This window comes from Chinchilla lanigera, unplaced genomic scaffold, assembly GCF_000276665.1.
Source record: "Chinchilla lanigera isolate Chin_1 unplaced genomic scaffold, ChiLan1.0 scaffold00066, whole genome shotgun sequence".
Lineage (NCBI taxonomy): Eukaryota > Metazoa > Chordata > Mammalia > Rodentia > Chinchillidae > Chinchilla > Chinchilla lanigera.
The window spans coordinates 1051442-1079093 of NW_004955467.1; the positions used below are offsets into that span (position 1 = coordinate 1051442).

Here is a 27652-nt window from a genome sequence, read left to right on the forward strand (position 1 = left end):
TCTTGATGCTGCAGCAAAAGCAGCTGCTTTTTCTCGGTCTTTTTGTTTTCTCTCCTTGCCCTCCTCCTTGTCACAGCTATAGAATTCTGAGGAGGCAATCCTTACTAATACCTCAAATGAGCCATCTGGGGTGAAAGCCATTTTTGGCTTTTTCTCTCCAGCCTCCCAGTGCATTGGGACCCTGCAACCACTTAGTGTCTTCTCCCCAACCATCAGCACAGACAGCAGGAATCTCGGTGCAGACCTCTCCAGAGCTCCATGCACTCCTACACCGCAGGAGGAGTGCTGTCAGGGGAAGAATGGCTTCCAGGGGGTCTCCCCAGGTATTGCACAGGGACCTCCTGGTTTCTAGCTTCCAGATGGCTCTCGTGACCCCAGTCAACTACACCTCTGAGTCTTCAGGCATAGTCTGTATTTTTGTGTTCTCCGAGTCCTTGTTTAGCAGCTGCTCCTCCGCTGACTTTGGACCTTTCTGGTTCTCAATGGCAGGGGCAAGAGCGACCCGTTTTGTGGCATTTATTGCCAGGGGTTTCTCCATGTCGGGATGATTCACCCATGTCTCCAGGCGGATGTCCGCAGCTGGCACGTGGCAGGCCAATTGTGTCATTGCTTCTCTGGGCCATGATAGTTCTTGACTGTGCGGTGGTGATTGGCCTGAGGGCCGGCGCGTGCTGGCGTGCACCGCCACACACCTTCTCAGACACCGGCTGCCCACCTCCCAGGCCCCTGCGCAGCTGGGCTCCAGCCCAAAGGCCGGAGCTCCCTGCTGCATGGCTTCCTGGACCTGTGTGTCTATTCATGTATCAGTGCCAATCTCTAAAAAATTTAGAGATATTTACTTATTTATTCATTTTCCATGCTGGAGATGAAACCCCCAGCTTTATACAATTTAGGCAAGTGCTCTACTGCTCACCTACACTCCTAACCCAGGCTTAAAATATTTTTAAAAGTGTTAATTCAATAAAATTATTCTGAAGAAAAGTGATGTTTGAAAATTTTAGTAGTGTCTTCACAATGAGTTGTTTTAGGTACTTCTGGGCATAATCTGCTCTTTGTGTAAGGATGTACATTCACTTACCGTCTTAGTTACTTTTCTGTTGTTGCTGAGACAAACCAAAGTTAAGGAAGGAAAGATTTATTTAGCTCACAGTTTGCGGAGATTTCAGTCCATACTCAGCTGGCTCCAAGGTGGGGTGGCATGGCCCAGGGGCAACTGTTCAGGGCAGCAGAAGACAACAAAAGCAACAAGAGCAAAAGGGAGGAGCAGAGAGAGCAAGCCTCTTTTCCTCCTTTATATTGTATGTAGGCTGCCTGCCCCAGGGTGGGTATAACACTCACACGCATAATCCCAGCATTGGACCATGAATCAATCACAAACTCTAGAAGCCACCCCATGACTGCATGAGGCTTTAGGGGACATCCAAATGCAAACCATAACACTTACCTACTTGGAATTGCTCTTGCTTACAGAAGTAAGCACTCTTGCTTGATCATTCTGCATTCTCTTATTCTAGTTCCCCGTAACATAGGAAATGAATTTGCTAATAAAATTGGGATAGCAATTAGGATAGATCTTTGTTCTGTATGTGTAAACATTAACTGACCCATGTTACTCTCAAGTTTGATGCTTCACCTTAGTAAGCAACCTTCAGTAGTTAACTGGCCCTTTGATATTCTCTGGGAATAAATAAAATTGCTACAAATTTTTAGACCAATTGGTGCATGTGTTGGTAAAGAGGAACTTCTTTAAGCACAATTTCAGAGCAATAGAAGCACATTTTTGTCATTGTGCTAACTGTTCTACCTAAAATAGTTGCACGGAATGCCCCAAGTAAGCATTTGGTCTGTTGTTGTTGTTAAAGAAACTTACTTAGCTTCCATCTTGAACTTGTCAAATCCTTCCTTTTAAACTATTTCATTTATGTAAACATTTGTTTTAGTGGTTTTTTTTTTTTCTTACTTTGGATTTTTTCATTCATTTAATTTATCAAATATATTTTGGTTACCTGCTGTGTGCTTAATAGTATTCTAAGTACTAATGTGCAGTGGGGAACAAAAACGGACCCTACCCCCTGCTGCCACCATGGGAGGGGCCTTGAATGCAGGAAGCCTAGGTGAGCTGCCTGGGGTCCTGGATCCTATGGCCCCGCCCCCCACTGCCACTGCAGGAGGGGTCTTGGACTTGGGACCCTGGGTGAGCTGACTGGGTGCCCCAGTCCTCTGGCTCCGCCAGCTGCTGCCATCTCAGGAACAAACTTGAATCCCTGGAAACCTAGGGAGATTTGAAAATGACAAAATGAAGAAGCAAAATGCAATCTCAGCCAAGCACCCCACCCAGAATAAGTCCAGGAAACATCAACATGGAAGAACATGGAAGTCACAGACTTGAAATTTCTCAAATGATAGCAACTGAAGTAAAGAACCAACTATATCAGGCTACAGAGGAAATCAAGTCAGAAATAATTGCTCAGGTAAAAAAAGAAATGACAGCCATAGTGAAAGAATTGCTGGGCATATCCAGATAAGACATAGATAAAAAAATAGAGGAACCCAGAAAAATGATGTAAACCTTGAGTGAACAGTATAGGAAAGAATTAGAATACATGAAACAGATTCAGAGAGAGATTCAGGGAATTAAACATTCCATTGAAAGCTGGAAGAACCGCTTGAATGAAATGGAAGACAGACTCATAGACCTTGAAGACAGCATTGCAGCTAGTGATCATGAAAGAAAAGATCTCTTAAAAATAACAAAGGAACAGCAAATAATAATTCAACAGCTGCAAGATGAGGCAAAGAAAAACAATATAAGGCTGATAGGTGTCAACAAAAGAGCAGGAGACAACATGAATGACAGAAAAAGACTATTTGCCGCAGTGATAGCAGAAAATTTCCCAATCATGGGACAGGAACCTTATATACACGTGAGTGAGGCATAAGAACCACAATTAGCCATAACAAAAATAAATCTACACCTAGACACATAATAATCAAGATCCTAGAAAATGAGCAAAAGAACAGGGTATTAAAAGCTGTTAGAGAAAAGAAACAGATAAGGGGCTGGGGATATAGCTCAGTGGTGTAAGTGCCTGCCTGGCAAGTGCGAGGTCATGAGTTTGATCCCCTGTACCACCAAAAAAAAAAAAAAAAAAAAAGAAAAGAAACATCACCTATGAAGCAAAGCCCACCAGAATCAAGGCAGATTTCTCAACACAAACCATCAAGTCAAGAAGAGCTTGGAGTGAAGTATTCCAGGTCCTAAAACAAAACAACTTCCAACCCAGATTGGTGTATCCTGGAAAACTACCCTTCAAATTTAATGAAGAAATAAAATATTTCCATAACAAAGAACAACAAAAGAACATCAAGAGTGCCAAACCAACCCTACAAAGAGTACTAAAAGATATTCTAGAATGAGATAAAAATGACCACAATTTCAAGAACAGCAGTAGAAAGGAACCACCTAGCAGAGCAAGCAGTTAAACAGAGGGTAAAAGTAGAAACCAACAGCAGGTAAATAACATGACAAAGATAAACCAACACATTTCAGTTGTACCCTTAATGTAAATGGCCTCAATTCACCAATCAAAAGAAGCAGACTGGCAGAGTGGGTCAAGAAACAAAGTCCAGCAATATGCTGCATACAAGAAATGCATTTACTTCAAAAGGAAATCCATAGACTGAAAGTCAAAGGATGGAAAACAACAGGAACCCAGTAAAAAGCAGGGGTAGCCATTCTTTTTGCAGAAAAGGTGAACTTCAAACTAATAACAATCAAAAGAGATAAAGAAGGTCACTATATTCTTGTTAAGGGAAAACTGCAAGAGGAAGAGATAACAATCATAAATATATATGCACCAAATGTAGGAGCATTCAATTATATAAGGCAAATTTTAATAGACATGAAAAGTCAAATAAGTAATAACACAGTTGTAACAGGATTTTAACACCCCATTGTCAAAAAGAGATAGATCAACTGGACAAAAAAATCAGCAAAGAAATAACAACTAAACCAAATGTGTGAACAAATGGACTTAGTAGACCTTTACAGAGTATTCCACCCAACATTAGAATACACATTTTTCTCAGCTACACATGGGACATTCTCTAAAATAGACTACATGCTAGCACATAGAACATGCTTAAGTAAATGCAAAGACATTGAAATTATCCCATGCATATTATTGGGCCATAGTACAATGAAACTGGAAATAAATGATAAAAAATTGCAAAAGCTCCATAAACACATAGAAATTAAATAACACCTTCCTGAACAACCAGTGGGTCACAGAAGAAATTAAAGTAGAAATTAAACACTATCTACAATCAAATGAAAATGCAGATACAAACTATCGGAACCTGTGGGGTGCAATGAAAGCAGTCCTCAGAGGGAAATTTATGGCAGTGGATTCCCACATCAGGAAAACAAAACAAGCACAAATAAACAACTTACGTCACACCTCAAACTTCTAGAAAAAGAATAACAAGTTAATCCCAAAGCCTGAAGAAGGGAGGAAATTATAAAGATCAGAGTGGAAATTAATGCAATTGAAACTAAGAAAACAATACAAAGAATTAATGAATCAAAGAGTTGGTTCTTTGAAAAAATGAATAAAATTGATAAACTCCTAGCCAACCTTATCCAAAAAAGGAAAGAAAAAAACTCAAATCCATGCAATAAGGAATGAAAGGGGTAATATCACTACAGATCCTGTAAAAATTCAGAAAATCATCAATACCTACTTTGAAAATCTTTAGTCTCATCAGACAGAAAACACAGAAGAAACAGACAGATTCCTAGATACATATGAATTACCAAAGCTGAATGAAGAAGATATAAAAATCTTAACCCAGTATCAGCCAGTGAAATTGAAAAAAAAAAAAAAAAACAAACAAACAAACCCAGGTCCTGATGGATTCACAGCTGAGTTTACAAGAAATTTAGAGAAGATTTAATACAATTCTTCTCAAACTCTTTAAAGAAATAGAAAGGGAAGCAGTTCTCCCATCTCACAGAGAAAACATTCCTAAAATTTATCTGGAACCAGAAGAGACCTAGAATAGCAAAAGCAATCCTGGGCAACAAAGGCAAGGCAGGAGGTACCACAATCCCTGATTTGAAATTATACTACAAAGCTACTGTGATAAAATCAACATGGTATTGGCAAATAACAGACCTGAAGATCAGTGGAACAGACTGGAAGATGCAGACACAACCACAAAGACACTCAGCTACCTTATCTTTGACAAAGGGGCCAAACACATTCACTGGAAGAAAGATAGCCTCTTTAATAAATAGTGCTGGAAAAACTGGCTTTCCACATGCTGAAGCCTAACACTAGACCCAAGCTTATCACCATGCACCAAAATAAAGTCAAAATGGCTTAAAAATTTAAATATTAAAACAGAAACACTAGATCTAATGGAAGAGAAAGTAAGTGGAAGTCATAAAGACATAGGAGTAGGTAGAGAGTTCCTGAACAAAAACCAAACTGCACAGTAAATACTTCAAAGAATCAACAACTGGGGTCTCATCTTCTTGAAAAGTTTTTGCACATCTAAAGAAATCACCACAAAGATAAACCTATGAATTGGGAAAAGATTTTAGCCAGCTGTCTCTCAGACAAAGGATTCCTGTCTGGAACATATAAAGAATTTTTAAAAATCAGGCCCCCCAAATTCAAAGGCCCAATACAAAAATGGGCATCTGAGATGAATACACACTTCTCACGTGAAGAAATACAAATGGCAAATAAGTGCATGAAAAAATGTTCAACATCATTAGTCATTCAAGAAATGCAAATTAAAACAACACTGAGATTCCATCTTACCCCAGAAAGAATGGCTGTCATCAAGAAATCAACCAATAACAAATGCTGGAGGGGCTGTGGGGAAAAGGAAACTCTTCTCCACTGTTGGTAGGAGTGTAGACTGGTACCAGCACTGTGGAAATCAGTTTGGAGATTCCTCAGTAAAGTAGGATTAGAGGTCCCATTCAATCCAGCTATTCCCCTCCTGGGTATTTTTCCAGAAGAACTGAAAGCATCACACCACAGTGATAAATGTGCACCTATGTTTATAGCAGTGCAATTTGTAATAGCTAAATCTTGGAAACAACCCAAATGTCCATCAACTGAGGAATGGATAAAAAAGATATGGTATTTTTATACAATGGAGTATTACTCAGCTATAAAGAAAGATAAACTCAAGGCTTTTATAGGTAAATGGATGCAACTAGAGACCATACTCATTAGTGAAATAAATCAGATCCACATGTGTAAATATCATATTTCCTCCCTAGTATAAGAATCTGAAAGAGTAAATAAAATCTGAAAGGTACAATAGATACTGTGAAAGGGAAAAGAAACTGCTGAAATAGGAAGGAGCAACTGGGATGAAGGAGAGGAGAGGAAAAAGAAGGAAGAGGAAAAAATTATGTATATATATACACAGGCTAGCTAGGATAATTGTACTACTAATATCTGTTGGTTTATTGAAAGGAACTGTTAACGTGTAATTGTTTGATCAGTCTTCCATGCCTATATCTGGTTATGTGTGGAACCATTTTGAAGATGACATTGTGTAGTATAACAAACATTGTTAATATCCTCTCACTATGTTTTGAAATTCTGTATTGTTTTTATTGCTTTCTATGCTGTTTTGTTTATGTATTTGTTTTTGTTATGGTGGTTTTTTTAAAAAATGAAAAGCAAAATTTATATGTATATATAAGGATAGCTGCAGTAGGTGTGGTGCTGATGTCTGTGGTTTATTGAGAGGAACAGTCAATGCTTAAAGTTTTCTTTTTTCTTGGCCAATTTACATGCTTGAATTTGGTAATTAGAGTGACTGATCTGAAAACAATATGCTGTATAAGAACCATTGTTGAACTCCTACCATTTTGTAGGGTGAAGCTCTGCATCATTTCCAATGTTTTTTAAAATTATTTTTATTTTTTTCTTTTTACTTTTTACTGTCTTTGTTTGATCAGTCTTACATTCTTATGTCTAATGGATTGAGCAACTTCATTGAAGATAACAGTATGTAATGTAGCAACCATTATAAATTTCTATCATTTTGCCTGGAGGTCATGTATCATTTTTGTTGTTTTTGTGTTGTTTTGATTTTGTATTCATTGTTGTTTTGTAAGTTTTTAGATTTTTAAATTTAAAAAAAAAGGACCCTATAATGCAGGCACGGTGGCACACACCTGTAATCCTAGCCCTCAAGAGACTGAAGCAGGAGGATTGGCACAAGTTCAAGACCAGACTGGGCTACATAGTGAGTTCAAGGCCAGCCTGGACTATATAACAAGACTTTTATCTCAAAAAAAATTTTTTTTAAATTAAAAAAACCCCAAGGACTCTAATACATTGAATTGATAAACTATAGGAGGAGTTAGACAGAAAACATAACAAAAAACTCAGGTTGTCAGAAACTGTGTGGAAAAAATAAAGCAGGGTGGTATTGTAGTGAATCACCTGTGGGACAACAATTAGTAAGAAGTTGATGTAGTTAATAATAAACTTTACTTATCATGTGTTAGAGAGTATGAAAATATGGGAAAAGACTAGACCTTAGATAAGATGCTGTGAAAAATCTCAGGTTTTCTATATTCAAGTTGTGTGGCTTCAAGAAAATTATCTAACCACTCTGATTCCCAGTTTCTTAATGCCCTAGAGGGGGAAATAATAACTAGTCCATGGTGGTTTTTCAATTACGACAGAGCTGGGGATGTCCTTTAGTGGTAAAATGCTTAATTGGTATGCATGAGGCCTCGGTTCCATCTGCAGCACTGAAAAACAAATAAACAAACCAACAGCAGCCTAAGCAAAAAACCAAACCAAACCAAACCTAGAAAAGTGTTTGAGCTGTAATAGTTGCTTAATAAATAGCTAAAATACTATTAGCTTAATTTTATTCATCAAAAACTTTATATTATGATGATGATGATGATGTTTTTGTCTTTCTTTGAGACAGGGTTTCACTATGCAGTACAGGTGGGCTTTGAACTCACTTTGTAGCCCAGGTGCCCTCAAACTCAGCAATTCTCCTGCCTCAGCCTCCTGAGTACGGGGATTACAGGTGTGCGCCATCATGCCCAGCTTTTTCATATACTCTTGGCTAAACTTTTTTGAGGGCATATATAACAGAAAGGGAAATGTATTTGTACTGAACATTGTGTCAGAACAAATTTTGGTACATCAGAGAACAGTTCTGGTTCATGAACACCTGTACTATCACTGTTTTATTTCTTTTGCACTGAGGAGGAACTATTTTTGATTTGAAGGTTTCTGTTTATTCATGCTGGCAGAGATACAGGCTGGGATCCTACCAGGCCATAGGCAAGAGCACAGGCAATCAGAAGATACTACGTCTGACAGGGCTTCTGCAAATTTCCATTGTGGGGATTCTGAGGCCATGCTGAAGTCATTCTTTTTCAGGTAGGCAGCCCAATCAAATGCTGTCCCAGGGTGGAGCAGGGTATAGAATCTTAGTTACTTTTCTCTCATTGCTGAGACAAAATACCCGATACCCAAAGTTAAAGGGGAAAGGTTTATTTAGCTCACAGTTTATAGAGGTTTCAGACTATAGTTGGTCAGCTCTAAGGCAGAGCGGCACATGGTGGAAGGGTCTCACAGAGGAGAACACTTCATGACACCCACAAGGTAGCAGGAGCAACAAGGGACTTTAATAGCGTCTTTCTGCCCCTTTTATACCCTATCCAGGCTACCATGGTTAAGGCAGTGCCAAACCAGTCAGTGGACCCGATTTAGCAATCACACAAACTTAACCCCAGCACTGTACTATGAATCAGTCACATGCTCTAGATCCAGCCACCTCTGAAATAGCTCTACCTATGACCCTATGGGGGACATCTAAACACAAGCCATAAGAGAGAGGTGAGGGGACAGGGTAGCAGGTAAGGCAGAATTAAGAAGCCTGGAACAGGTTATTTATGAATAACCAATAAAGAGGTATCTCTCACTTGGTTGACCCTAAATTGATGGATAAAGGATTCAGCCTAGACCTTTATCTACTACCCTGTATAGTTTATATTTTTACTTCTCCTTCTCTAATAATTTGTTCTCCCTCTACTTATAAACATCCTTCCATGCTTCCTATCATTAAAAAAAAAAGAAAGTCCACCAGAGTCCTCTGTTCTGACTTTTAACTTCCTTTCATGGCTGTTTTTAGGAGTAGTCTGTCTCTACTTCTTTTACCTTTCACTTCCTCCTTAATTCTGTGATCAAGAATTATCTTGACTCTTGGTAGAGTCAGCAGTGATAGTCTAGGGCAGTGATGGTGAACCTTTTAAGAGTTTTCAATGTTACAAGCAGCCCGCTGCGGCATGCGTGCCATAGGTTCACCCCCACTGGTCTAGGGCATGCTCACTGTCTGCTGGACATTGCCAGTAGTATGTTGTGGGCATTTTAGACCAATGCGAATTTCTGCAGGAGTTGGCTCCACTTTCATAGGATGATTATTTTAAAATATATCCACAAATTCTTTGATACTTTTCCTTTTAAGAGATGGAGCTTGATGTTTCTATTCGGCTGGACTTCGTGACTCCTTTAGAATTCATAGAGTAAGACAGAAGTGATGGTATGGAACTTCAGGGACTAGACTGTTAGAGGCATTGTGTCTTCCTCCTCTTTTCTCCCTTTCTTTGGAAAGCCAACTGCAATATTGGAGGGGTTATTCTACAGCCAAGCAGAGAGGTTCATTTGGCAAGGAACCAAGTCTCCCACTAACAGCCAGCATTGCCTTTCCCGGCATGAGAGTGAACTGGAAAGTGAACCCTCTAGCCCAGTTGAGCCTTCAGGTGGTGTTGCCCTAGCTGATGTCCTGATTGCAACCTTGTGAGAAGCCCTCAACTTGACCCAACCAGCTTAGCCTCCCCTAGATTCCTGACCCACAGGAACTGTGATGTAATAACATGTTTGCTGTTTTAAGCTGCCAAAATTTGTGGGTAATTTGTTATATAGCAAGAGTTATGGCAATTTAACCCAAGTGCACATGGCAAACCTGTTTTCCCAGGCCCAGCAAATTATACCCAAACCAGAAAACTCTTGCTTCCTCTCCAAGATGCAAGCCATGACCAAGTCCTCTTATTTCCACTAGGTGTCTGTTAATTCAGCTTGTTCTAACTGTCCTTGTCACTTTCTTATTTATTATTTTTCAGGTAGCCTGTTTAAACTGCCTCCAGTTTTACTCCCTTGTAATCCAGCCTCCACTTTGCCATCAGAGAGGTCATTCTGGATTGGGGGGGGAGTGTCTTTTTTTTTTTTTTTTTTTTTTTTTTTTTTTTTTTTTTTTGAGGCAGGTTCTCGCTGTGCAGTTCAGGCTGGCCTTGAGCTCACTTTGTAGCCCAGGCTGGTCTCGAACTTGCAAGGATCCTTCTGCCTCAGCCTCCCAAGTGCTGGGATTGCAGGCATGTGCCACCACAACCTGCTCAGAGCAGTCATTCTAAAATGTGAACTTGATCATCTTTCTTCTTGGGTTAAATTGTCCTCACTGAGTAGAAGTAATCACCACCTTCACAATGCAGGTAAAGCGTTTGAAATTTCATTCTAGCCTTGCCCTGCAGTTCTGTCTCCTGTCTCATGCATCAGAAATGGCTTAGGGTTGCCAGAACCTGCTGTGGCTGTTCCTGTTTCTGTGAGTCAGTGCATGATGCCCTCTCTGCTTTTGGAAGGCTTTCACCACCTCTCTGAAGCATTCTCTGCCTACTGACAGGCATTCCTCAGCTCTTTCCCTTCCTCCCCAGTGGCTACCTCTATAATTGCTGTGCTCACTTCACTGTAATGCATGGTTTCTCAGCTAACATCTGGCTCACAATTAGACTGTGAATCCCGCTTGATCAGGGGTCATGCCCTGTTCATGTCTTTTTGTTGTTGTCAGTGGTGGTGCGTCTCTGAACTTAAAGTTTTTTGATATTATTTGGTTTTTGTGGTAAGAGTATAGGAGTTACCCTCTTAAAGGATTAAATGTACAATAAATTCTTGTTAATTATAGGGACAGTGTTATACTGCAGATCTCTAGAGCTTATCCATCTTCCGTAATTGACACTTAATGCCAGTTAATTAGTAACTTCCCCTTTCCCTTCCCCAAACCCCTAGCAGTTACCGCTTCACAACTTGATTTAGTGAACTGAGCTTTTTTAGATACACTATGTAAGTGGAATCATGCGATATTTGTTTTTCTCTGACTGGTTTATGTCTATTAGCATAGTTTCCTAAAGGTTCACCCAGATTTTTTGAAAGGCTGACTGTTATTTCGTTGTGTGTTCTGTGTATACATTTACTCCTAGGTAAGCATGTGGGCTGTCTCTGCCTCTTGGCCAAATAGTGCTATAATGTACATAGGAATGCTGATAGCTCTTTCAGTTCTTTTGTGTATATATTGATCCCAGTACAGTTCTACATTTGATCTTTTAAGGAGGTCCTACCTTTGATTTAAGGAACCCCCGTACTGTCTCCTGTGGCAGTTGTGTCATCTCATCCCCCAGTAACTGTGCACAAGCGTTCCCTTTGCTCTCTGTTCTCTGTCATTTGGCGTTTTTGGTGGTTGCCATCCTGACAGGTGTGTGTCCTGTTCATTTTCAGTCTCTAGCACTTAATGGAGTGTTTGAGCAGGGTGCCGGAAACTTTCAGCTTAATGTGGATTCCACAGTTAACAGTTGCAGAGTACACAAATGTAACTTTGTTTCTTTGACCCTGAACTTAGCTCTGCACCATAAATTGTTTCTCCAAAAGGGCAGTGATGTACCTTTAGTGCTGGGGGAGCCTGGCTCATTTCATTGTACCTGTCTGCATAGGCTTCATTAGTTGTTGGCATCATGCTCGTGTCTAGACTGAAACCTTCGAGTCCCTTTCTTCTCTGTGTTGGTCTCCTTGGGCTTGCTCCTTAATAAAGTGAGAGTTATCCAGGCATGCAGGGCGGGGCGCAGCCACTTCAGTGTCCTTCTTAGCCATGTTCCCAGGGCTGGCTGCAAGGGACTCTCTGTGGGGCCCTCTGGCCCATCTTTCTGGCCACGAGGGTCTCCTGAGCACTGAGCATCTTTAGGAGGCCTTCACAGTACCACTGAGTTGTCTGGGATTTCTGTTACTTGCCCCCTTCTGAATCCCAAGTCTTAGCATGGGATGGAGAAGGGTAGAAGGTATAGATTCCTTTTCAGAAATATAACAGCATCTTTAAAAGAAAAAAATAATTCTTCTATAGAAAACCTTAACTTCCAACAGATACATGCTGTGAATTTATGGGCCTATTTTAGGGTAGAAAGCCATGACTATTCACTGTAACTGTTAACATATAAATATTAAATGATTATAAAATTAATTATGCCATGCTTCATATATTTGTAAAAGGGATCACACTGTGATCTTTCAATATTTATCATAGCCTAGGATAGAATCCAGACACTTTCTATTTAATTTCTATTTATGTTCATAGAAAGCCAAGGTCAAAATTATAGATCATCAAATTGAAGTGAACAGACACTTCTCAGAAGCACAAGAGGACAATAAATACATAGAGAAATGCTCAACATCACTGACTATTAGAGAAATGAAAATTAAAACAACACTGAGTTTTTATCTCACCCCAGAAAGAATGGCCATCATCAAGAAATCAAATAAAATAACAAATGCTAGAGAGGCTGTGGGCATGGGGGGAACCCTTCTACATTTTTGGTGGGAATGTAAACTAGTAAAATCATTATGGAAATCAGTATGGAGATTCCTCAAAAAAAACGAAACTAGAAATTCTATTTGACCCAGGTATTCACCTTCTAGATATCTTCTTGAAAGAGTTAAAGATATTGTATTATAGTGAGTGATATGTACATACCCATGTTTATAGCAGCACAAATTATAATAGCTAAATCGTGAACATGGCCTATATATTCATTAGCAGATGAATGGATAAAGAAAATATGATATTTACACACAATAGAGTACTACTGTGCCATAAAGAAAGATAAATTTGAGTCATTTGTAGGAAAATCTTGAAACCATAATGTTAAGTGAAATAAAGCAGACATACAAGTGTAAATATTGCATAGTCTCTGTTATATGAGAAATCCAAAGTATAAATAAGGAGCAAAATAAAAGGTAGATAATAGAAAGTAGGGATATAGATCTCTGTCAAAGAGGAAGAAAATCCAGAGATGGAGGGAGAGGGGAGGAGGAGAAGGGAAAAGGATGAAAAAAGGAATTAAGATGCATTATGTACAGGTATCAACCCCCCACAAGGGATGTAAACCTCATGCATTGCAAACATATATTAATAAATAAAAAGTATATATACAAAAAAGATGTGGGTAGCAGCATTAAAAAAGAATTATAGGTCATCAGAAATGATAACAAAAGTTTAGCTCTCACATATTTATATTCAGGTTAAATATGGATGCAGAGATTCTAGTAATTCCTTACTAAAGGTTATTTTCCACCTTTTGTCACTTCCTGAGTTAGCAAACATATTTCACTTAAAACCTGGAAGGCTGAACATTTTTATCTAGTAGATATAGGTGAGCAGATTCCTAACCTACTATTTGATTACCTTTGATTGTGGAAAATATTTCTTCATATCATTTTGCATCTTTCCAGTGTTTTAAGTATACCAATAACATATCAAAATGCATCTCTCCAGTTTGTGAAGAAGTTTCAGCTACTGGGGAGTCAAACTGAAGGAGATCCAGCTACCTATAATGCGGTTCTGCTTTATCAACATTCCCTAAACTCTTAGCATTGAAATCATGATAGTTTGGCTAAGAGTCAAGCTGCCTCAAATACTAATTACTGAAACACACTACTTAAGTGAGTTCATACAATATTTACTTGAGATCGTAGAAGTTATCAGCACATTTATCTGTGTTATCAAGGTCATGAAGAAATAGTTGTTTTTATTTTTTGACACAGGGTCTTGCTATGTAGCCCAGGGCAGCCTCTAACTCATGACAATGCTCCTGCCTCAACTGAGTGCTGGGATTACAGGTGTGTGCCACCATGCCTCTCAGGAATACTTTTTTTTGTCATCCCTCATTTTACATGTCTATGTAAATGCCTTGCCCTTTAACAACCAGTGCACTTCCATATGGGAAAACAGACACTGATATCTACTGACCATACTGCACGTGGAAAAGACAAATAAATGGTCCATGACCACAGTTTGATATCAAAATCTGGGGATGCTCATGTTCTTTATATAAAATGGCACAGTATCTGCATATAACCTATACATATCTCCCTGTTTACTTTAAGTATCTCTAGATTACTTATAATATTGAGTGCAATGTAACTAGTTGTTATACTAAATTGATTGGGGATCAGTGACAAGAAAAATGCCTGTATATTCAGTATCGACACAATTTTTTTTTGTTTTTTTGACACAGGGTTTCACTCTGTGTTTTAGGCTGGCTTTGAACTCACTTTGTAGCCCAAGCTGGCCTCGAACTCGCAGCAATCCTCCTGCCTCAGCCTCCTGTAGACATAATTTTTAAGAAATATTTTCAATCCAAGGTTTAATCCTAGGAAGTTGAACCTGGAGATATGAAGAACTGACTATACAAAGGTTAAATTATTTTGATCATCAGCTCTTCTCTGAGGAAGACACTGTGGTACATATCAGTATTAAACACACCATCTTTTATCCTATGGCAATATTCGTTTTCTTCCCCATTGTCCATCAGTGTGGACCCCTGGCCCCTTTCCTACCCTGTACCAGGCCCTTATATGTGAACCTCAGATATGGAAGATGCTGACTTATGCCCCAAAACATTTACTTAACTTTTCATTACTGTGTGTTCTGTACCTGTTTTTTTGTTGTTGTTTTTTTAATCTCCAATAGGTGCAACTTTGAATGATGCCTCATAGTTGGGATCCTTTCCTTTTGATAATAAAAAAATTGCCAATTTCGCCCTGAGAAACATTATTTTGCCTTGAGGATGACCTCAATTGGTTTACCAAAGAGGCCATTGTATTATTATGCATGGGATGCACTGTGAGAAATAACCATTCTGTTGTTGTGTAGGTATCGTAGAGTGGACTTACACAAACTAAGATGGTTAAGACATCACTAGGTGATATAATCTTATGGGACCCCTGTGGTATATGCAGTCCGTCACTGACCAAGATGTCATTACACAGTGTATCACTATAATTTGAAAGTGATCTGATTTTCTGCTACTATTGCAGAAGCTTCATAAAAGCACTGTGGCCCTCGGAGCAGATGATTCAATAACTCAATAAATTCTGTTTTAGTATTTACCTTTGTGCTTCTGGCCCATCACTTGTCTCTCCAGTGTGCAGTTGAGTCCTATTCAGTAGTGATTATTGTAGTTGTTAAGAATCGTATTTATATCACTCCCACATGGCTTTTTTTTTTTTGCACTGGGGATTGAACCCAGGGCCTTGTGCATGCCAAGTAGGCCCTCTGTCACCAAACTACATCCCCAGATATTTTTATTTTACTTATTGAGACACAGTCTAACTGTGTTGCCCAGGCTGGCCTCTAATTTGTGATCTTTCTGCTTTAGCCTCCCAAGTAGCTGGGATTATAGGTGTGCACCACCACACCTGACTCAACATGACTTCTGTATTATTTAATCACTTGGCTATATCAAGTTTTCTGAATTAATGTAGTGTTACAAAATAGAGATGGAAACTATGAATTTTAATAAATATGAACACAAACATGTATGTAAACATCAATACACAAATATTATGAAGAAATTAACAGACTGGCCAAGATGAACCACATTCTTCTAGCTGAAGGAGAATGAGTAGTATTTGTAAAGCTAGCATGAATTTCAAGCTTAAAGGTAAGCCCAACATAGTGGCCCCCACCTGTAATCCCAGCACTCAGGAGGCTGAGGCAGGAGGATCATTGTGAGTAAGAGACCAGCCTGGGCTACAAAGTGAGCTCAAGACCAGCCTAAACTGCATAGCAAGACCCTGTCTCGAAAAAAAGACCAAAAAAAAAGAAAAAAACCCCCAAAACAAACTTAAAACTAGGGGCTGGGGATTTAGCTCAGCGGCAAAGTGCCTGCCTGGCAAGCGCAAGGTCGTGAGTTCGGTTCCCGGTACCAAAAAAAAAAAAAAAAGCATGACTCTAATATTTTAACATTTTAAATTTGTGAAATATATGTGAACAAAATTGTTTAATTTATTTCTTTTCAAATAGGAATTCCTGGTATACCTTTTGGTATGCTTCTGTGGGCCTTCATTTGTCCACTAGCAGGGTTTGAGCCATAATCCTGAAAGACAGTCTTAAACACCACAATGCCAAGTGCTGAAACCCTGAAAGATCAAATGTATAAATTCTAAAATCCTGAAAAGATAACTGTGGAAGGATAATTTTAAAGACATTTATTTACATTTTTTGAAGTGTATTTATTTGAGAAACACATAAAAACATGGCCATTTTATACAATAAAGTATTTATGGGCCACTACATAACAAAGTAGGCAGTGATACATATATGCAAGTGTACTCAGTTATATATGTGAAACAGTTACGAATAGATGAACCATATTTGTGAGGAAATAGGTCAGAAAGAAAATACAGGCACATATTACTGTGTTTGGTAATTCCGTGTGCCTGGCTTTATAACTGCAGCCATCAGAGAGGGAACTAAGTGTCGTGAGGAGATCCAAGAAAAGCCTCAGTGGCTCACTGCCTGCAGCTGGAAACACACCAATCCCATCCCCGGGGTCCGTCTTGCCACCACCTCCAGTGCCACCACCACCCCACCCCAAATTGGAATTGCAGCTTCTAGGACTTCACCCTTTGCATTTCAATCTTTTGGGATTGTAGTTTTTGGAAGTGTACACTTTAGGGATTTTGATTTTTGATTTTACTATTTTTTTTGATTTTGATTTTTTAGGATGTCAGTGTTTGTGATTATGACATGTGGATTTGTGAATTTCAGGTTTGTGGTAAGCCACAGGTGGTCTGCATTGTGCTCCAGTCATTGGTAACAAGGACTGTGGTGGAAGTCAACTGGATCACTGGCTGCTGGTGAGTGTGCTCGGTGGACCGTTATGAATACATGGCATTTGGAGCCCCGAATCTTCAGTTGCTATAAAACAGTAAACACTGTAGTTTATCATCAATTAAGATTCTTGGCTGAACAATGGCTATAAGGAGATTGAATTTTTTCACAGATACTTTTGAAAGACCTATTCCCCTTACTGATCAGATAACACTTTTTAATGTTTTCTGTAATTTATTGACTTTGTTCCTATTTTAAAATTTTTATTCAACAAGTATTTACTAAGGGTTTGTTGTGCGCTAGGCATTCTACAAAATAGGACAACGTTTCTGCCCTCGTAGAATTTGTTTCGCACGTGTGGATTTGTCTGGAATTGGATCCGGTCTGGACTTTACTGCTTGTTTTCCTGTTTCTCTTTTTTATTACATACTGTGTTTCAGATCCATAAACTATTTTAAGTCTGTTCTCATTTCGAGTTTTGTTCTCCAGTGTCAACATACAGTAACAATGGTATTAACCCTTTGCATATGGACTAAAAATTCTATTTAAATATTCAATTAGAACACTGAAAAAGATTCTTACATACACTCAAATACAGAAATAGAGTAAAATATGAAATGTTACCCTTTACAGTCCTCACTCTGATTCCCCCAGAAGCTGCACACATAAGTGTTATGAAAATGCCTATTTCCTAGATTTTTGCTAACACTGCTATGTCTTTAAAATGAGTCCATACAATGGGTTTTAAAATGCTTTAGCTCATCTTTGTTGGCTACTACATGGTTAAGTATCTTTGTATATTTGGTAGTCATTTGTATTTTTCCTTTTGTGAATTGCTTTTTATATACACTGGGCTTTTTTTCTGTTGGACTGTTTGTTTCTTCTTGAGTTAATTTTGGTAATCTGTGTTTTCCTAGAAAATTATCTGTTTTGTCTAGTTCACAAATCCATATATGCAATTATGTTCTTTCTTGTTTCTAATTTAGATACTTTTTATTCTCCTTCCTTGATTAGATTTGCCAGAGGTTCTATTATGTTAGTTGTTCCAGAATACTTTTAGTTTTATAACTCTTCAAGACTTTTTAAAAATGCTTTCCATATCATTATTTTCTGCCTTTATCTTCATTAATTTCTTCCTTTTACTTTCTGTGGGCTCGGGGAAGACTCTTCCCTGCATATAGAGAAGGTAGGAACAAAGGTTCAGATTCAGTTTTTGGCACTTGGGAAAAAAATCTCGGATATCATTCCTCTTCCAACCACCATCGCAAACGCAGACAGTTCAGAATCCATTATGAAATAAGAGAAGAGGCAGGAACCAGCCAGAGTGAGATCAGACATCAACCTTATTAATAATCAGACTGAACTGGAGAATAGTGGTGGACCTGTGATCAGCCCAAGGATACCCCAAATCCCCATGAATTAAAGTTAACCCAGAAATTCTTGGAATAAATGCTTTCAAAGGTTCAGTAAAAAGCCAGGTAGAGATGAGTAAATCAATTGCTTGGAGATACTGAGGACCAGATGGCCTCAGGGGTGGGTCAGGGTTTCATCTCCATTTGGAGACCTTGGTCAGGAACAGAAGAAATGAGTTGGCAGTGCCCCGCTGGTGGCTGACAGAGCACAGCCAGATTAGTGGAGGAGATGATCTTAGGGTTCAGAGAGGCCTGTGAGACCAGGAGGAGAGGGAAGGAGCCAGAGAAGAGACAGGGGCCGGGCATTTACCTCACAGAAGCACACTGCCGGGCCCAGAGAAAATGTGGTAGTGGAACTTCTAAGAAGCAACTGGAGGTCAAGTGAGGGCACGGCACACCCAAATTTTGATGGCAGGAGAGTGGAGTGGTGGGCACATGTCAAGTGAGATGAATTTGTTTGTGGGGGACTGGGGCTGAGTCACTCTGGACTATCCAGGGTGCTTGTTCTTTCCCGAAATTAGTTTAACATCTGCTTTGGCACCAAAAGTGTAGCTGCTTTCCTATTCCTGGCTAATTAAACAAATGCAAATCTATGCTGCCTGGGAGGGAAGTGCAGTGTGGGTGGCAGGTGTATAGTGCTAGAAGCAGAGGGTGGTTGGTGCTGGGGTGGGAGGGCCTACCCTAGAATCAGATGTGCCTCATCCTTACATGACCTCTCAAGGTCACACTGCATGACCTTGGTATATAAATTCACCAAACACTATAATAGTGCTTTTAAAAATGAAAACCCATTGGCACATTATGACTTGTAAGCTGACAGACTTCTTGTTCCTAGTTATGCATTTACAGAAAGACTGTTGCCTTTATATTTTCATAGGAAGGGCATGATGAACCTTGTCTCATAGCTCATAAAAAGCCATTCCTTTCCCAGTGTGTTATGCTTCCCTACATAATTAGTTCTTGCTGTGTAATTTCTTACAGTGAGATTTTATGCTCTAGAACAAAATTAATTGTCTGAAGAGATGGATTGGTTAACACAGAAGTCAAATTTCTTTTAGTAGCTATGAATGTTTCCAGTTGAACTTTATAGATTTTTTTAAAAAAGGAATGCCATTATAGTTTGGTTCTCAAATGTACCCCAAAGGGGCATCCATGTGTTAAAGGATTGTTCCCCTGACTGGTGCTGTTAAGTGTTGAAACTTTAAAAGTTAGGACCTCATGAAATATCTTGCAGTTGTTGGCGGTGTGCTCTTGAAGGGAATAGTGGGACCCCTGCCTTTCTATCTTCTTTGTTTGGATCCTGGCCATGAAGTGAGCAGCTTTGCTCTACCATGGGTTCCCTCCATGATGTGCTGCCTCACCACTAGCTCAAAAGCAAAGGGACCAACCAACCATGGCCTGAAACCCCCAAAACTATAAGCCAAAGTAAACCTTGTCCTTTATAAGTTTATTATCTTAGGTATTTTGTTATAGTAATAGAAAGCTGACTAGTACGAATATAACTCTATACTCCATGCTTATATCAATTTTTAGATTTTAATGTACTAATATATTCATTATGACCTCCTAACCCATGATATAAATAGACACTTGATCTGTTGTTGGGTAGGTGACACTTAGATACCCAGAAGAAAATTTTACCTTCTTTTTTTTTTGCCCCTGGGAGTCATTCTAAAGCATTGGAGATTCTCTTAGATATCCCTCTTCTGTTATATAGGACTCCCAACGATTCTTACTCTGACAATCTTTGCAGAAATTAGTCTAACATCTGTTTGAAACTTAGAGTCACTTTCATCTTTTGGTTTTTTCCTAGTTATTTTTAGGGTCGATAAATTTATTTTCCAAGAGCAAAACAGCATTTTTAAGCTTTGATTTTTGGCTAGTATTTAGGAAATTCTTGTTCTGTTGATAGCTGGCAGATTTCCCACTGAGACACTTAGCCCATGCAAAGTTCTCCTTCAGCTGCAGAGTGCTGGTCTGAGGCGTGGCCACACGAACACTGTCCAGTCCCCATGCAGAGGGACACCACAGCATGCCACTGTAGTCAGTCGTCTTACTCTGCTCTAAGGGAATCCAGGAGGGAGATGTCAGAGTCCCTGCAAAGGAAATCTCATCCAGACTAACGATTTCCACAATTAAGAGAGCTTTCTTCAGTTGAATTGAACTTGCTTTCTGCGGTGTAAACCATGAAGTTACAAATAGAATCTTGTGCTGTCAGAGTTCATGATTATTGTTATGCTTAAGCAGAATTTTTAAAATTGTAAAACTGCTATGCATTCGTTGTAGGTAGTGTAGAAAAATTTTAAAAGCATAAAGAATATTGAAATTTCTTATCTCATCACCCAGGGATAACCATTCTTAACATATAGGATTTCCCCCAGTTTTTTTCTATGCCTGAACAGAAATGTGGACACCTACCTCATACATCATTTGCCCTTTGTATTTTCTACTAACTACAGTATATTGTCATCATTGTTCTATATCATCAAATATTTTACAGTATCATTTCCCCCTCCCTCTGTCTACTCCTTCCTCCCTCCTTTTCTTTTTTCCTCTCTTCCTTCCTCTCTGTGGTACTGGGAATTCAACCTAGGACCTCACACATGCTAGGCAAGTGCTGTACCACTGAGCTTCAATCCAGCCTCTTTTATTTTATTTTGAGACAGTGTCTTGCTGAGTTGCCCAGGCTGGCCTTAAACCTGTGATCCTTCTGTCTCAGCCTTCCAGGTAGCTGGAATTATAGATGTGTGCTACTGTATCTGCCACAATATCACTTTTGGAAAAAACTTTACTGGTATATTTTAGATATACATAATGATAACACTCATCATAGGCAGTTTGTACCTGTACATGATACATCTTGCTTCTTTTTTTCCCATTCCCTTCATCTCCCTTCAACCACTCTTCCCCTCCTTATTTGCAAAAGCTTTGTTTCCATTTTTCCTTGTATTTTCTTTTTTTTTCCCCTTGTCTTCCCCCTGTTCCCCTTTCCTGTTAGAACATTTTCTCCCCATTTCCCAAAGTCTACTATACATTTTGGTCTTTATTTACACTTTTGGTTTCTCACACTAGAGAAACAATATTGTATTTAAACATGTGTGTCTGATTTATTTCACTTAGGAGTATGGTCTCAAGGTGCCTCCATTTATCTAGAAATGTCTCAAGCTTATCCTTTTTATGACAGAGTAGTACTCCATTGTATATCATATATAAAAACTACATTTTTTTTTGGTACTAAGAATCGAACTCATGACCTCAGGCTTGCCAGGCAAGCGCTTATGCTGCTGAGCTATACCCCTGTCCCCCCCAAAACTACATCTTCTTAATCTATTCATCACCTGATGGGCATTTGGGCTGTTTCCAAGCACAATATCACTTTTTAAACTGTGATATAATTCACATGCTACACGACTCACACTTCAGTGCAGCCAGGTGGCACACCTCTGTAATCCCAGAACTCAAGAGACTGAAGCAGGAGGATTGTTGTGAGTTCAAGGCCAGCTTGGGCTACAAAGTGAGTTCAAGACCAGCTTGAACTGCATAGTGAGACCCTGTCTCAAAAAGACAAAAACAAAACAAAAAAAAACCAAAACAAAACAAAATACAGTGCAGTGATTTTTATATATATTCAAAAAGTTGGGCAGCAGTCACGTATATTAAATTCTGAAATATTTTCATTACCTCAGAAAGCAACTCTAGAGTTCTTAGCAACTGTTTGCTGTTCAGACTCCTCTCTTCATCCAGTAGTGACTTTCTTTCTGAATTTATGTCTTGTGGACATGTCATATAAGTGGAATCATATACTGTGTGGCCCTTTATGTGTGCTTTCTTTTATCCAACATAATACATTCAAGGCTCTTCATTCCTTTTAAAATTTTACTTCTTTTTCATGATGAATATATCCTATTGAAAGGATATATAGTTATTATATTTATCTATTCATCTATGGGTGAACATTTTCCCCTAAGCTTTCCCCTGTTGTGAATAGTGTTGCCATGAACATTTGTATACAGGCTTTTATTTAAACAACTTTTTAAAAATTATTTTGAATATATACTAAGAAGTGAATTTCCTGGGTCATGTAATGTGGTTAACTTTGTAAGAAAATTTTGACTACAGACTGCTAAGTTACATTCCCACAAGCAACATTTGAGGGTTCCAGTCTCTCCACATCCTTGCCAACACTTGTTATTGTCTGTCCTTTTTACTACAGGCATCCCAGCTGCTGTGGAAGTTTTCCCTCCTTGTGACTTTGGTTTGCATAATGCCTGATGATTGATTTTTCTGATGTCTAATGATGTTGAGCTTCTTTTCATGTGGATTTTTTTCCCTTTGGCTTTGTTTTTTGCCTTTTATATTGTGTATTGTCTTTGGAGAAATGTCTTTTTACTTCCCTTGCCCGTTTTTTACTTGGGTTATTTGCCTTTTTATTATTGAGTTGTAAAATATTGTTATATATTCTTAGTAGATTCTTACTAGATATATGATTTGCAAATGTTTCCTGCCATTCTGTGGGCTGTCTTTGCACTTTGTTGATAGTGTGCTTAGAAGCAAAAAGGTTTTAATTTTTATGAAATTCATTTTATCTAGTTTTTGTTTTGCTCTATAATGTCATATTGAAGAACATTGCTAATAAAAGGTCATGAAATTTTACATCTATATTTTCTTTTAAGAATTTTGTTGTTTTAGCTCTTGCATTTTGAAGTGATTTTTGTATGCAGTGTGAGCTAGGAGTCTAACTTCACTCTTTCACAGGAGATACCCAGTTATCCCAGCACCATTTGTTGAAAAGAGTATTGTTCCTGCATTGAGTTGTCTTGGTCTTGATGTAAAAAATCAACTACCTATAAGTTAGGAGTTCATTTCCGAACTCTTACTTTTTTCTTTTGATCTATATAGCTACCCTTCTACCAATACTATACAGTCTTGATTGTTGTAGCTTTGTAATAAGTTTTGAAATTTGAAATGTGAATCTTCAAACTTTGTTCTTAATGCTCAAAATGGTTTTGGCTATTCTGGGACCTTGTATTTTCATTTGATTTACAGAATGAGCTTGTCAATTTCAGTAGAATTTCTGCATCAATTTGAGGAGTATTTCATTTTTTTTGAGACAGGTTCTCACCATGTAGCCCAGGCTGGCCTCAAACTCACGGCCATCCTCCTTTCTTTTGTTTTTTTTCCTCCGGTACCAGGAACCGAACTCACGACCTTGCGCTTGCCAGGCAGGCGCTTTGCCACTGAGCTAAATCCCCAGCCCCCATCCTCCTTTCTTAGGACAGTCTTGAATTCCTGGGATAAATCTCCTTTGATTATGGTGTGTAATCCTTTATACATTTTCACTGGATACATTTCTACAAACAGGATCACTAAGCCAAAGGTTATGCACAGATGTTTATCTTGTCATTGGCATTTACATTTTTACAGTGGGTTTTTATTATTTGAGAGGTTTGAAATTTTCAAATAGTCATATCTGTTTTTTATTTAGGTATTTTGGATTTGTATGTGCATCAGTGAGGCCTATCCTACCTCAGTCAAATATATTATTTCTTTTATTTTCTTCTACTCTTATAATGCTTCTTGTTTTTTCCACTTATATCTTTATTGTCAGAATTCATTTGTGTATGTAGTATGAGTGGGACCCTTTTTTTGGACAAGTGCTTAGTCAATTTTCTGAATGCCATTTTTAAAAAAAGAAACAATCTCTTCTTTATCCTCAAATTAGTAATATCTTTGTTATAATATAAATTCTTATGGTTTTGTTGTAATCCATTGATCATCCTTCTCCTCCTAAACTATACTGTTACAATTATTACACTTTTCTGTTCTATTGTAATATATGGCAGTCAGATTCTCTTTCAGATTTTTCTTCCGTAGAGAAGAATCAATTATTCTAAATCCCTTATAGAGCAGAATCAATGATTCTACTAGATAAATTTCAGGATAATTTATTAAGGAATTTCTTCATGCTTCTAATTCTATTAAGGATTTTGTTAGAATTGCAACACATTTGTAAAGAGTGGATTGTTTCATTTAAAAATTGTATGTAATTGTACTATTTTATTACACAATGTTACACATACTCAGTTTTAGAAAATTCAGAAGTTATTAATGTGAATTTGTAGTAGCAGGGATTGTGCACCCCAGGTATTCTGAGGATGCTCATAACATTTGGGAGCTCTCTGGATTGAAAATTGAGTCTGAACATACTTATTTAGGACAAAAAAAAAAAAAGAAATCATAACATTACTGACAGCTCAGTGATTCAAGTGCTGCGTATAGGGTCCCTTCACTCAGCTTGCAGAACACCTGCTTTGACTTGCTCCCTGGTTCTAACCTGCCTTCCTCTCCACACCTAGAACACAACCTGTGGCACTTGTGAAGCCATGGGGGTAGGATGGGGGAGGCTGGACTCTTGAGCCCAGGATAAACCCACTTCTGAGGGCCAGGCTGACAGTATTTTGGGGCTTTGTTTTTATTGTCTTTTCTATTTGATGTCTCATGGTGCAATCAGCAAGAAACTAGTCAGCTTGCATGTTTAAATCATTAGATTTTGGAGAAGTACAAATTAAGTCCTCAGGACCCAGTTAAATATGATTTTGTACTCTGTGTGTGTGTGTATGCTCGTGCATACACACACACACACAAACACACACACACACACACACACACACACACACACACACACACACACAAAGAAGGAAAGGGAGAGGCAGAGGCATAGGGAGCAGAGCCCGCCTCCTTCCTGAGAGAAGCCTTGCTCAAGCGCGCTCTGAATGTGGTTTTCCTCCCAGGCCAGCACCCGGCCCAGAATAGTGCGGCTGACTTGCTGATTGAGGTCAGCAGCTCCCAAGAAGCACGAAAAGCAAAGAGCTTTGCAGTAAGTACGTAGTTGATTATTATTTAAGGCAGGGGTGGAAAATCTTAGAAGACAGCTCTATCTGGGGGCAGGGGTAAGTTGCACAGTGTCTAACTTACCTTGTGGACTCTGATGTCACTAAGGCAGCATTAATGTATTTTTTTCTAGTGGAGGGACTGATAAGTTAATAATACTTGCGTGCCATGGGGGCTGAGAGCGAATGTGAAACTCATCTTCTGATACCTTTAAGAAAAGTCTTCCCTCACTGCTCTTTTCATCTTGCAAAGTGAGGATGATTCATACTGACTATAAGTTAATTTATTAAGGTCTTTGGAAAAGAAGTTCTCTCTTTGCAGATACTGATTACTCAGTCGTGTGGAGAGTGGCATGTAAAGTGTGTCCTCTCATCTGGCAGAGGAGCTAGTAATGTCCCAGTGTTCGACATTTGGGCAATACATTTTGCCCAGGTCTGAAATTTAATGCTTAGGAAGTCCCACATTCATAATGAAACCCTGTCTCAAAAGAAGAAGAAGAAGAAGCCCCACATGGCAGAATTTCAAAGCACAATGGTCTGGTGACAGGAGCTTTTCCCAGAAGTTATCTGTTATGTGGTTTCTGTTTAGACAGTACTTGCCACATTCTCTCAAAAGGCTCAAGGTACTTTGACATCTTTTCCTAACTATTATATTTTCCAGAAATTAAGTTTTTTGGTTTTGATTATTAGAATAATGTACCCAGCTCAGTAAAACAGTAAGCCCATACTTTAAGTTTACTTGGAAAATGTGACACCCTCTTACCAACTTCTAAATAAAAAGCAGGGGTAAAGATAAACAGTGCTGTTTTTGCTGTAGTACTTGTTAATGCCGCTCTTTTTGTGTCCTTAAAACTCTGTTCAGTAGACTGTGTTCTTACACTGTCCTTTTGTGGCTAGCCCTGTTGCAGTTCCTTTAGCTTTCCCTTTGGCAAGTGAGCTACCATGTCAAGTACTATCTAAACAGAGAAACCCCCAAAGGTAGAGGAGGAGTACAAAATAAACCATACTAAACTTTCATTTAAAGTATCCTTTTAAAAAATTTTTTTAATTCATCTCAATTTTATTTTTCAAATATGTTAACATTTAAAAATAATTAAAAATAATGTTTTTGAGTGCACATGGGGTACAATGGTCAAGCTTTCTAGAAGTATTATTTTACTTGATTCTTGTAGTAGCCCCACGGGGTAGCTACCTTGTGGAATTCATCTCACAGGTAAGGAAACAGAGGGATGGAGAGGTTGTTTAACTTGGCAAAGGTCAAACAGAGGGTGGGATAGACAAAGAGTGGTACAGTCAGGGTGGGAACTCTGGTTACCCTCAGTGCAGAGCTCCTGTTGATGTAACATTTTGGCCAATTTGGAAATTATACAAAACAGTGACTCAAACCCATGCCCTAAAACAGCTATCAAAGTTCCTTTATTTCTTTCAACTTAATACAGCTAAATCTTCTAGCATAAGAATTTTAAAAATACTATTATATAGTTTTACAATTATTTTAAATAATGTATAATGCTCTATTAAGTGATCGACCCATAAAGTAAATATTCTTTGTTTTTAAAAATAAAGTTTACTTTTTCTTTTTTTGTTTCTTGCTATTATAAATAATACTTTAGTAACTATCTTTGGCCATAAAAGTATGTTTTAGGGTTATATCTGTGGCATTACTGGATGAAAGAGTATGTGTGTGTGTGTGAGTATGTGTAAGTGTGAGTGTGTTTGCGCGCGTGCTCAAGCACTGCGGATTGAACCCAGGGCTTTGTGCCTGCTAAACAGGGCCTGTACCACTGAGCCACTCTGAACTTGGGCATGAACTTTTTAGTGCTGCTTGGTATGTGCTGCTGAGTTACTTTCTATTCACATTGTGTGAGACAGTATCAGTTTAATTTCACCTACTTCCCCAGTGAACAGGACCGTGGGGAAAAAAGGAGTAGGTAAAATTATTTTTTGTAACTTTGCACTTTTTCTATGTAATTAGGCTGAACATTTCCTCATGCACTTGCTTGTAAGTTACGCTTTCTGTCTTGATCGTTTCTTTAGGACTTTAACCCTTTTTTGCTAGTTGGTATGTTTTTTTTTTTGTCTTTGAAACAGGGTCTCACTAGGCAGTTCAGGCTGGCCTTGAGCTCACTTTGTAGCCCAGGCTGGCCTCGAATTCACAACGATCCTCCTGCCTCATCCTCCCGAGTTCTGGGATTACAGGTGTGCGCCACCACGCCCAGCTCGGTATGGCTTTTTAATAAGATATAGTTGCCATTTTTTTGTGTCAGTTATTTTCCCTAGTCTATTTTTTTGGTTTTTCTCCGGTACCAGGAACCGAGCTCACGACCTTGCGCTTGCCAGGCAGACGCTTTGCCG

General features: G+C 38.7%; 1 protein-coding gene across 6 annotated transcripts in view; it reads left to right on the forward strand.

Annotated features, from left to right (window-relative positions):
* Positions 1-27652, forward strand: part of LOC102008930 (cytospin-B) — a 278140-nt gene that overhangs the window by 26703 nt on the left and 223785 nt on the right. For 2 of the 6 annotated variants that reach the window (XM_013522199.1, XM_013522201.1), the window contains exons 2-3: positions 16933-17021; positions 25199-25284. The exons of 1 other annotated variant lie outside the window; for it this stretch is intronic. The gene's annotated coding sequence lies outside the window, so the exon portion shown is untranslated. Of the gene's footprint in view, positions 1-16932; positions 17022-25155; positions 25285-27652 lie in introns of those variants that run through there. 3 more of the 6 variants (XM_013522200.1, XM_013522202.1, XM_013522203.1) reach the window with 2 other exon arrangements.